This window comes from Halyomorpha halys, unplaced genomic scaffold (genome assembly GCF_000696795.3).
Source record: "Halyomorpha halys isolate HHAL.00 unplaced genomic scaffold, Hhal_1.1 Scaffold287.1, whole genome shotgun sequence".
In the NCBI taxonomy this organism is placed as follows: Eukaryota; Metazoa; Arthropoda; class Insecta; order Hemiptera; family Pentatomidae; genus Halyomorpha; species Halyomorpha halys.
Window position 1 is genome coordinate 1,109,117 of NW_027111053.1, and position 12,975 is coordinate 1,122,091.

At 30.4% G+C, this 12,975-nt stretch overlaps 2 protein-coding genes across 5 annotated transcripts in view; one reads left to right on the top strand and one right to left on the bottom strand.

The window, feature by feature from the left end:
- mAChR-C (muscarinic Acetylcholine Receptor, C-type) overlaps positions 1–8,306 on the bottom strand; it is a 41,897-nt gene extending 33,591 nt beyond the window's left edge. The window contains exon 1 of one of the 2 annotated variants that reach the window (XM_067049154.1): positions 8,186–8,306. The gene's annotated coding sequence lies outside the window, so the exon portion shown is untranslated. Of the gene's footprint in view, positions 1–8,173 lie in introns of both variants that reach the window. The other variant, XM_014420724.3, reaches the window with a different exon arrangement.
- Positions 1–12,975, top strand: part of nonC (serine/threonine-protein kinase Smg1) — a 141,216-nt gene that overhangs the window by 90,566 nt on the left and 37,675 nt on the right. The gene's annotated exons all lie outside the window — the stretch shown is intronic.

Sequence of the window (12,975 nt, forward strand, 5' to 3'; positions counted from 1 at the left end):
AAATATTAATAAAATTATAAATATTTATTATTTCCCATTTCCTAATAATTTTCTGCTTTTTTATTTCTTCGGATCATAATGCAGTTGAATTGACCAGCAATTCATTATGTAATTGTATCGCAGCTTATATTATAATTCATTATGTATTTATGCTTGGTGAATCTTCTAGACTTGGCGACCTTTTTCCTGACATTTTTGCATAGTACGCCAGTCGCCAGCGCCATTGGCAAGGTCGAGGTTACGTATTTGCCTGACCTTAGTGTGGTTTATGTTCCTTATCTCTTCGAATTTCCATTTTCGGAACGCAGTTGTATATCATTTACTTATTTTTGGAACTTGAATTTGCAAATATATCTGCATTATTTTTTCAGTTTTGAAAATTATGATACGAGTACTTTATCAAAACGTTTTTTGTTAATGTTTATTTATTTGTATTTTATTTCTAGTACGAGGTTTTGTAATCATATATATCAAAATATATGTTTATGGATTGTGGTAAACTATTAAAACACTAAAAGAAATAAGTATAAACTATATGAAAAATAGTTTGAAGCTGGTTGTAAATAGTGTATTGCTACGAGCATAAGAATAAGGCTGCTGAGCCCTGGCATTGACAAATTGCCGCTGTCAAAAGAGCCTTACTTATTGCCACCGGAGGAGGGGGGGGTTTCTGTAGACTTATGTTAAGCTTCCACTGAACCAATTTTTCCTCAACAAAATTAGTACATATGCATAGTTACTTTCTTCTATGTTATTTGTTTTAACATTTTACAGTCCTTCCATTCGGTTTTGTTATGGTGCTTTATAGAAATAAAGAGAAGGTTGGAATCTCAAAATATATCCTTAATTTTGTAGATTTTATATTATAGATAATGTATATAATATTTGTTTATAGGTCTGTGACAATCGTAAATAAAATAAAATTTATAAAAAACTCTGAAAATTATTTAGCTATGATTTATTATAGAAATTATTTATTATATCAGTAAATAAAAGAAAGTTAAAAATATAAAAATTAAAAATAGTTTATTATTATTCTGGAATAAAGTCCTGGTAGTACGGGATTGGACTTTGTCCAATTGTTGTGGAGGTATTATAGAAGATATGAGGGACACTGAGTATTAATTATTTGGAACAAGATTGATACTTAAAAATAGTTACATTGGTAGGAAGGGTCTTAAGCTTCCTAAAAAAAGTATCAGAACAATTATACCAAGCCCAAAAAAAAAAACAAAAAAGATTTTTTTCTTAAAGCTTCGGGATAACGATTCCTAAAACACTTTATATTTTTTATTTTCTTGAATAGCCTAGACATTCGTATATAAATCCTCCAATCAGTCATTTTAAAAGGAAATGGCAAACAGTAATGTTGAGTTTTGAAGATATATAAAAAAAAAAATGTCACATATTTTGGTGAAAAAGTTTTGAACGGCAGACGTAGGAATTTATTTTTGTTAATTTTTTTTAACTTAACGTTACTTGAAACTTAAACCTCAAATTATAAGCAGAGGATGTGTTTAAAATAATTTTTTTATTGGATGATTTCTAAGAACATCTTTGATAATAATAAATTAAAATTGGTTCACGATACTTAAACAGACTCAAAGTTATCATGATTGAAAATTAAAGCATAGTAATAAAGAGTTCAAATTTATAGAATCGGTATTTTAATTTTTAGAATTAATTATGCATTTCGACTTAATTGGATTTCCATACCTGATACAAAAATATTTGGAAGTATTTTTAATCTCCGTAAATTTTCCAGTTTTTGTAGAATTGTTACAAGTTATGTATCTATATTGATATTCGAAGGAATCGAATAAATTTTTTGAATGTGGACGAATGCGAGGCTTTACGATAAATCGTTGTGATCAGATATCAAAGTGTTCGTTATCGCTGGTCGTTCAGCGGAAAGCGATACGGTTCCGTCTCGTACTGCATTTTATTTCTGCTGTTTTATCTCTGAGGCCATGTCATCCGTTTGTCAATGCGATTCAGATGGATTCCTCTTTGATTAACGCAAATATGCTAGTGTATTCGTATTGTACATCGTTTGAACCAATATGGAATCAATCAAGTTAATATTCATCATTAAAACTTTTCTAAAATTAACTTTTTTTCTTAGAAAATTCAGATTTCGAGTTATATCACCTTTCTGAGGAAAGAACGCACTTGAGGATCTCTTCATGTGCGTGAAATCTCAACAAGATTTTTTTAATAATTTACATTTATGCCTGTGAAACGTCACAAGACTGGAAGAATCAAAGTGTGTCTAAAAGAAATATTAATAATTGTATAATATTAATAAAATAAGCCATGGAAATAAAAAGCGAACCCCTGGGACCGGAACCAAACCAGCATCGCTACAGTTAAAGTTGGCGCTTCAAGTTCCTCAGCTAGAAATAACCTTTACAGTTATCACCTGAACCATTAGTATCTAATAAGTTAGTGAAGGTCTCAAGCGGTCTTTGTCACATTGGTAGGTATTCTTCGGCCCTTTCACAAATTGGTAGATTACAGTTTTTTTTTTACATTTATACCGTTGCGTTACAGATTGTTAAATATATGTTTATTTATTTTTTGTATTGGTGTTTTCCTTACAACCTGTTATCGAAATTCGGATTGCTTTTTTGTGACGACTTTTTCGTTTGTTTGGGACAGGATGACGTACCTGTTGGGGCAGGTGTGTCGTTTTTTTTTTTTCCGGAATCCCAGTGACGTTAGTTGGAATATCATGTATGGGAAAACCTAACATCTCCCCTCCCCTCCCCCCCCCGAGTATGCATGTAACCTTCACCTGCTTGAACTTGTTACTGCTTTTGATAACTTGTAGAGTTGTAAAGTACAGGGGGTGCTTTAAACATTCCTTAGTATTAAATATAGTCCCTCTACACATGCTTTGCAATTTTTTTTATTTTAATTTTATTTTCGCTGAGACATAGCAGAGTGTCCATCTTTTTAAGTGATTTGTTAATTTCCTAACCTTCTCCAGTTCCCCTTCAGTGCACTGAACCCCGGAAATTCCAAAAATATTGGCATCTTTTTCAATTATTCTTTTTTCCGTATTCTGATATTAAATCAGATTATAAGGTTAGCTTATATCAGGTACTATTATATCCGATGCGTCCTGAAGAAATAATAAATTGTTAAAAAAAAGAAAAAAAAAAAGGAGGAAGCTTTTTTTTTTTGTTGATAAAAAATGATGAAAAAAATCGAACAATTTGAAGAACAAAAACTTATCAGAATCCAATTGCCTATTAGAGTCCATCATCATAATTATTAACATTTTATTTATTGGGAATTTTCATCATATTCATTTTTATCTCCTGGTTTGCCTGGGAAACTCAAATTATGTTGTCGGGTTCTTAGGAGAAATTGAATTAAAAATATATATTTGCATAATTTTAATCTGTTTTTTTTACCGAGAATATCTCAATACCAATAAACGATCTATTAACTGATGAAAGTTATGAGATAGAAGTAAACACTCGATCACGAGGTCCTAAATGGTATCAACAGATTTTCTGGTAGCTGCCACACTTCACTCGCAGATAAAATTGTTGTCTTTGCCGATAATGACCTAATTGGTGTTGTCCTAAGCCATTTATTGATAGCTCTAGTTATTGTTGTTCATACAATATTTTTATTATTATATTGCGAAAGTTGGGGTGTAAGTCATACTAAACGAGTATTTTATTACTGTCGATAATGCCAATCTTGTATTAAGTTATATTTGTTTTTAGAGGTCTCGAATCAACTTTCTGTGGGTTCTAGCGTTACATTGTTATGGTTGTTTATTTTTTATGTTCTTAAATGTATGTTTATAACTTATACGAAACTGGCGTAGTAAATCGGAGATTAAGGTTTGGAATTAGAGAAGTAAGTATCGGTGATATATAAAGCTCCGTCGTTAGGATGGTGCAAACAAATTCGCTACAGGTTTTCTCTTATGAGTGGTCCCAGATTTATTGATTTTTTATGTATTAAAGATATGCACGGTAGATTAATGTTACATTTGTCTTAGTTGAGACGCTACATGCTGCTTCCGAAATAATTTTTTTTTTAAAGTTTATAATAATTATGGATACGTACTATACACATGTATGTTTATATTTTTATGTATTTGGAAAAATAATTTTAAAAATATACTTCATAAAATAATTTTACATCTGTGGATTGCGTTTGTTCTTTATTTTATTCTCCGGTAAAGAAAGTTTTTTTTTTTTAAGTTTATTTATATTTTTCCACCTACTACCAATTGAAAAAAAACTACGTACTAGATATGAGTTAGATTATGATGTAAAAATACACGTTTTCATTAAAATAATTCTTGTCCACTCTCTTTTTCTTCAGTCTTATCAAACAGCATTGCTTAAGATATAAATTAAATTAAATTTTCTTATTTTGCCTGAAGGAAGTATGAATTTATTTAATTTAATTTGATGTCACATTTTTTCACTTTTTTGTTCTCTGTACTCTCCGATATTATTTACTAAATAGCTTTTTCATTTATTTGTCTTCTTACCTTCCTGCTTTCTATGGTAAACAAATAGATACAAACATACTAGGTGTTTTTACACAATTATTTCACACTTATTTAAAAGTTTGTGTAGTCAACATGTGTGTTGACAATACATATTGACAAACAAGTTGTCATAGCAACGGCAGGATCGCATAAATGGGAGTTTTTCTCGCTTTATCTCATTATTTGGATTAATGGTAGACAATAATTATGATTAAATTTTAAATATTTTTCTGTATTCGTACGTAATGTATTGTTATTTATTTAAAATAATACTTGGTAAAGAAATATATTTCATTTTAAAAATTGGTTAGTAATTTTATGATTAATTCATCAATATTAAATTGTGTGAAATTTTTAATTCCTCATTGCCAATGTTCTCATAAGACTTAAGTTGAATGTTTAAATGGTATTTACATGTAATCTTTTTCTTTTCTTTCTACATAATTAAAATATAACGTTTGTTTCTTCTAGTTCAGTATTTTAGCTAGGTGTCTCAATAAATGGAATACAATTTTTATTATACAGCTTAATAAAAATGTTTTGTATCAACGAGTGATTTATAATAAATTTAGAAGTAACAGTGACAAATTCCGTGTTTTTATTTTTTTAATAACCTGTTCAAGTACTAGCGACATAAATTGCTTTACAATTGAAAAAAAAAATTAAAACTTGAATTTTATGGTTTGAGCCCATAAGGAAAATTGTAATAGATTTTAAAATATCTTTTTTAAATTTTATCCATCAATTACCGTTATAATTGTCTTATAGTAAACTTAGATATTAATACATATTCCTTTTAATTAAATGAACATGAGTGAGTTTCCGTGTTATCATTCCATTGATCTGATAGTTTTACTTTTTGAGGAAAATTCTTCATTCACAGGCTCTGAGATTTTTTTCAATTTTTTTATGTTTCAGGGTCTCTTTTGACTAAAAAAGTTGTTTTTTTAGTATGTCGTCACTGTTTATATTTTTGAAGACTTTTTTTCCGAAACTACTGCGCCGTGTTTTTTATTGTACCTTTGCACGATCATTTCAGAGACAAAAAACGAATTGTAGACTTTTTTTTTCATATGATGTAATTTCTTGTTTTTTAAAACTCAGTTTGCATAGTTTCTCAGTTTAATGATTTGAAAACTACTAAATCTATGGAAAATTTGTCTTTATGGAGCCTCATAATATAAGAACTGAATTCGATGAAAATTCCTGGCATCATCTACACCTGGTGTATGAAGCTGAAGATTTTTCTGACCATCATTTCATTAACTAACAGTTCGATATGAATGATTCCTTTTGCGTTCGATTGGTTTATTTAGGTTTTATGGAATCATTTTTCGATTCATAGGAACGGAGCAGTAACCGTATAATAAAAAGCTTCAGTAGGCACTTCACTTAAATCGTTGCCATCAAATTTTCTCGTCAGCTGAAATTTTTAATGGTTGTTCTTCTTTTTGGTTTAGATTTGTGTGTGATAGGCTATACTAACTGCACATCTCCAGGAACATTTTGGCTTCTCATTCGAACGATAATTCGTCTACAGCATAAAACAAAAATCTAATTATGAAAAAGATGGTCTGGGTTACAGTTAAAAGAGAATAAAAATAGTTATTAACTATTCAAGTTGATAGCTGTTTCCAAAGCTATCAACTAGAACAGTCCTTATGAAACTCTACAAAATAGGGTGAAACGTCGGAAAATAAATAGTTGTTAACTATTTTTGTTCTCTTTTGACCGCAACCCTTACAATCTTCTTCATGATTTGAAATTATACTGTCAATTATTCATATATGTAGAAATCATATAAGTTTGAGTCAATAGTATCATCCCCAAAGATCCAGCTTATTTTGACTTAAAATCATCACAGCCATCAAGTAAAAAAAAACTTTCATGTCCTTTCATTTTTCCATATGAATTTCGGATGTATTACTCTTAATGAGATAGTCTTGTACTCATCGCGTGTTTGAAGTCGGGATGTATTATTCAAATGTAACGCTGGTGTGAGCGGTGGGGCTCACAATAAATTTTTTTACTAAAACTCCTTAGGTTTGAAATCGATGCGAAATTATGGAAAGTTTAGCGATTGAAACGAATCAATTTGTCCTGTTAACTTTATTTTTTGTTGGCTATATAGAATAGATTATACTATATACATCAGTGTATAATATCGATGCTGTGGATAGGTTGGTAGTGGGTAGAGACTGAAGACTGAAGACTGAAGACTTGATGAGAGCTATTACACGAGACATAGAGGTTGTAGTCATTTGCATATCGTCAGTAGCCATTGATTACCTCTTACCGGTTCTATCAGCTCTAGTACAATTATAATTAACCTTTTGCGGAATTTTAATTATATCACTAATTTTCTTTGATGATTCATAAGATTGGATATGATGAAAATCTTCAGTTCATGGATGATATGTTTAAAATTTCAGTTAGATAATAAATTGATAAATTAATTTTTATATATAAATAAAAATAAAAAGCTCTCCGGGGTCCACCCAGTCCCATAATGTGGGTACCTTTCATTGTGGAAAACTTAGTTGGTCGAGCATGATTCCGACATAATTTTCTCCTTGCACAACCGTTGGCCTAGTAACACCCCTTCATATGGGCTATAGGGTTACAGATATATATATGTTATATTGGTTTACTATTCTTAGCTAAGCCAGATAAGTCTTATATTGAAGCGTTTAGTTATAAATCAGTCAAGTCCATTCTTAAGTACTTAAATTTTTTTTAATTAAGATTTGTAGTACTTAATTTATCCCGAGGCGAAATAATTTTTAAGAAGAATTTCACGAGGTATAAGAAACCAATTAAATCAAATATAATTTAACTATTTCAAGAAGAAAAAGTAGAGATCGGCAATATTTGACCGGAACACGAGACGGAAACTTGAAAATAATTAACGTTGAATTTAACAATGAATTAACATTTAATATTCCTCACTGTTTTTCTTGCCAGTTGTTAATGAATGTATTAAAAAGCCATTCATTACAATTTTCTGTCAATCATAATCTCAAAAATAAGTTTTCAAAGAATTACGCCTTCTATTTTGAATGTCTCTGCTTAGAGATAGATTGTTGTAACTATTAAATCTAAGATGAACTTCAAAGCTATGATTCTGAAATTTAATTCTGAAGTTACATGTGTATTTGGAAAGTTTTATTGTGATTATAATAATTCATCCATAAACTATACAATTGCTTCTGCTGACTATCTGAATTGACAAATGATTGAAGATTGCTTTTTAACAAATAAAAGTTTCGATTTTGAAGTAGTTTCAGTATAGTGTTTCGCGTTGTTAAGCGGGTAATATATTTGCACTATTGTGTTCTTTGAAATTCAATTGTTGTTTGCGAATGATTTTCTTTGCGTAATTATTTTATACGTATTTTAAATAATAATCTTCATGGAGTTTGTTGTATAAAGGTACAAGATTGAAAAATAATTATATGTGTATCAACATATAAACAACATGTAACTATGCCATTATTTCATAATTAACTTAAATATGATAGTATACGAACGATAAATGAAAATAAAATTATTTTTCATCATATAATCATAGTTGAAAATAATTTTTAAAAAATGTTTGAAATTATAAAAAAATTATAAGATGTACAACAAAGAATATATACTGCATACCGTTGTACGTACTGGAGCGTAGAGTTGTAGATACTATACACCTATACAGCTGCTAAATATATATAAACATAATCACAGCTCTATATATACACTCAGAGATAGATGGATAGATGTACACCGCAGCTGCACGCTGCCTCACACTGACTGCCGCTTCTCCACTCCCTCCACTGCCAGTTTATTCGGCCCCACTACTCCTGGGTCTTCTTTCTCTTGGGCTCTTTTTTTGTATGTATATATAATATGTAAAAGAGGTATAATTTATGTATACATATGTAAATAAACTTCCTTTTAATGTAACTTGGATTTTGTCTTGTTAATTTGTTGTTTATTAAAAAATGATCGCGAAATTGGAACTTAAAAAATGATTAAATGAAATAGTATTTATTTCTTACAAAGATTTTATTATTATTTTTTTAAAATATTTATTTATTGCTATTTACAAATGTACATTATAATACATTTAGTAAATCTGATCTAAGTTAAATTGGAGTGTTACAGGCGTATAGAGAAACTACCCATTGGTGGCACTCTAATGACATTTTACATTAGCTGGTCTCGTGGCCATCTTCTTTTCAGGATCCTCGGAGGATTGTCAGGAATGGAAGAAGATGGAAGATTAGAAACTAGGGGGTTTGAGTGGTTAGAGACTTTATAATGGAAGGAGTGATATCTGGTTCGGGCTAGATCGGTTACAAATGGAATATTAAGGTCTTTGTGAATGATTTTATTTGTGACAAAATAGGGAGCATTTAGGATTTTACGTAGGATTTTGGATTGTAAGGATTGAATAGGAGAGGGATTCGAAGGTTTAGTGGGGCCCCAAAGCTCAACTCCACATGTCCAGATTGGCCTTATTACAGTCATGTAGATCAGTCTTTTGTGATGTGTTGGAAGTTTAGACCGTTTGTCTAGTAAGTGCTGTAATAGTCGGAATTGACGTGTAGTTTCCTGTCTTTTTTTTTCAGTCTTGTGTTAGGATTACAGGTTAATGTAGTCCAAGGTTGCGGATCTGTTCGACAGGGGTAAGAGCCATATTATTAAGGTATACTGTAGGGCAGTCAGTATGTTTACGACGAAGGGTAAAGGTGATTTGATAGGATTTGTTGTAATTTATCTTAATCCTCCAATTACGACACCATTCTTCCGAGGGCTGTGATATGGGATTGGAGATTTCGGGATACGATTAATGGGTTCTTATAAAGATAAAATTTACTTTAACAAAATGATGAGATGGTGCTACAAAAATGACGTTGATTGCTTTACGACAGTTTTTTGTAATTACTTTTTCGTTTCACCTAGTCATAAAAACATTTAAAATTTATGATTAGTCTAGAGCATGTATATATAGAGATGCAGAGATGTATGCAGAATATATCATAAACCAAATGTTTTAATTTTTAGAGGAGAGCAGTTTAGAAAAGTTCTTGTTTAATTTGTGTATAGTTCAAAATCCATAATGTTGTTTGTAAATTTAAGGAAATTTAATTAAGAAAATTGATATCTTTATACATAGAGAAATGTGCATTCCGTATAAAATAGACTAGGCGCCGGCTTAAGACGGATCCAAGGTTATAAACATTGTTTTAATAAATTAAAAAACAAGTTTTTAATTAGCTTAAATTAAGTATTATTTCGTTTGAATAGAATATTAAATATTACGAAAATTTCCATGTACTCAAAAAATTGTACGTTATATATCGTACTCGGTACAATGAACCACAACCGCATTTTGAATCTGTTTGATATAAGACTTGTTCACTGTAGTTGATTTTACTCAAAATGTTTGTGTTTGATTTTACGCACCTCTACAGCTCCTCCAAATCTATTTGGAGAATGGACTATTTATTATTAATGTTTCAAATTTCGGACGTTAGGATCGAAAGGTGGTTTTATGGCAGATGCAATGTCATTACAATAACAGGTGTTATTAGCATTTTTATGCCTTATGTTTACGCCGTTAATTGCGAAACGTTGGCTGAAACATTTCCCTTTAATGTGTAAATAATAACAATGTTACTGGCAACATTTCGGTGTTAAAGCCGCTTAAGAAAGCTTATTAACGTAAAATATCTAACAACATCATCGTTGGTTTCCATGAAACACTATGCCTGTCTTCCAGCTAGAGTGTATGAGACATGGCGATTAGATACTCATGTTATAGTGAACTTTAGGCACCTAATTATGCGTGTAATCAAATTAAACTTCACCAGAATCCTCGAACCTACCCAATATTGGAACTACAAAAGTATCAAGTTTAAGAGTATATGATATAATCTCCATTATTGACAATTAGTGTATTAGCACCATAAAAAGTACATTATGATTATCATCGTTGGTGTAGCAGTGTCTATAATATCCTTCTAAGTTTTTAAAACAATTTCGGTATTTGAAAAACTAATTATTTCAGGAAGCATAAGACGTACCGGAGTCTATTAGAACTCATACTGGAGCTAGTTAAATGCACCATAAAGTAGTTTATAATGGTTTTCTTGGCAGAAGTAGCAGTTTACATTATAATCGCATAAATAAAAAAAATATTCAATTATATAAAATATTAATTATTCACGATCCCGCTCAACCGCCCCATTTTTCCCCAATCAAGGTGCCCATATGAGACTGGTGGATCCCGGAGGGCTCCGTGAATCCACAGGGTTGACCCACGGCTACTGTAACAGAATAAATAATTATCTGCCACAGCCGGATCCCAACTTGAGTCCTTGGAAGTTAGCAGCATTATACCTTACTCACTGAGCTACGCCGCTCCTCATAGTATATTTTTCTTGATATATTCGCCAAATGTTAATTTCTTGTTATTTTGTAAGCTATTGACTCAAATTTTAACCAATTTACTATACTTTGAAAAAGAAATGTTAATAATTTTTTTCATTTAGTAGATAGGTTTAAAGTTATTTGCCATTAAGGAAAAATGAGTAAAATATAAAAAATTCAATTAATCACTATTTATTACCCGGTGGGAATAAGTTGAATGCCGTATATTTTTTATTTCATCTTTATTCAAAAGGAATGAAATTTTTTGTAAAATAAGTGACATTTTTCTGTAAATGCTCCCGGACTTTGATGTCCTAGTTTATAACTAACAATAAACTGAAATGAATAGCAACAATGTGAAAAAAAAATGTATATCTTGAAAAGACAAATAACCCTTAGCCCTGGTAGATTGCCAGGGAGCATTTCATTAAGTGGGAACTAAAAGAGAATAAATAAACGCACCCCTTTCCCTCCCACTATTAGCCCAATCAATAAGATATGCATTAAATATATATGTTTATATAGCTGTATATATTTGATTAAAATGTGTTTATTTAGCTTTGTTTCTCATATTGATTTTATATTGTATTCGATACTAGATCAAATATAGGAATTGTGTATAAATAGGAATTCATTTCGTATTAAAATTACTGCTCATATTAGTTTTTCAAAATGAAAACATATTAAAATTACTTTGGCTTTGAATATTTGTTAATACAAAATATGTCGAGTAGCCAGAGCATACAAGAGCCGGGAAGAAAAAAAGGCAATTATTTCGCCCCTATTTTTGATTACTTTAATGAAAACTATGTATAATTACTAGTCAAAACTGATGAGTCTGCCAAGTATAGGTTGGGGAATAAAAAATTTCAAACTTAAAAAACATCAATTTTTCATTCGGAACTCTATATCTGAAAAACTACCAACAACATTAGAAAATCTTAAAAAAACATTATTTAAAGGAGAGTAAATTTGCTGAAATATTAGCCCTAACAGAGCTGTTTACATCCAATAGTTCTCGAGATATAGCTTTTTAAAAAGCAACAGTTCTTAAAAATCCACTAAAAGATTAGCAGTTAGTTAGTTTATTTTGAGAAATCTATATCTCAGGAACTATGTGACATATAAATGTCAATTAGCACTCAAATAAAAAAGTTGTTCGGACAATAAGTTTGAGTTTTGAAGAAGTATATTTCAGAAACCATTAGACGTACAGATGTCTGTCAGCACCAAAATTAAAGCTAATTACATTTACTATAAAATAGTATATAATGTTTATCTTTGTAGGAGTAGTAGTTTTTATGATATTTGACAAAATATACTCACAAAATTTCTAGTTGTTCGTATAAAATGTTGGATATTTGAAAAAATATATCTCTAGATCCATAAGAGGTACATATGTCTGCAAGTACTCCAACTAAAAGAAATTTAACTTACTATTAAGTAGTTTATGGCACTTATCTTTGTAGGGATAGTAGATTTTTATATGAATATAAATTTGAGGAAATATCATGAAAACTACTTCAAAGCCCATTAAACTAGCTTTAATTTGAGTACTAACAGACATCTGTACGCCAAATGGATTTTGAGATATAGATTTTTCAAAATAAATTCAATAACTACTGATCTTTCAGTACGTTCTGTACACCATTTTTATAAAATGTTGCTTTTTAAAAAGCTGTTTCTCAGGAACTATTGAACGTAAATAGCTATATTAGAGCTTACAGTTTAGCAAATTTACTCTACTTAAAATGATTTTCTCTTCGATTTTCTATTCTGGTAGTACTCCGAATGAAAAAGTAATTATTTTTAACTTTTTGAAAAAGCCGGCATTTTGTATTCCCCCTACCTATACTTGCCAGACTCGTCAGTTTTGACTAGTAATTATACATAATTTTCATTAAAGTAATAATAAATTGGGGTGAAATAACCGACTTTTTTCTTCTCTTGGGCTCTTCTTCTATGAGGTCGAGAGAAGAATCGAAAGAGGATGTCCGCAGGGTTCGGTCCTAGGACCAGCTCTGTGGAAGCTA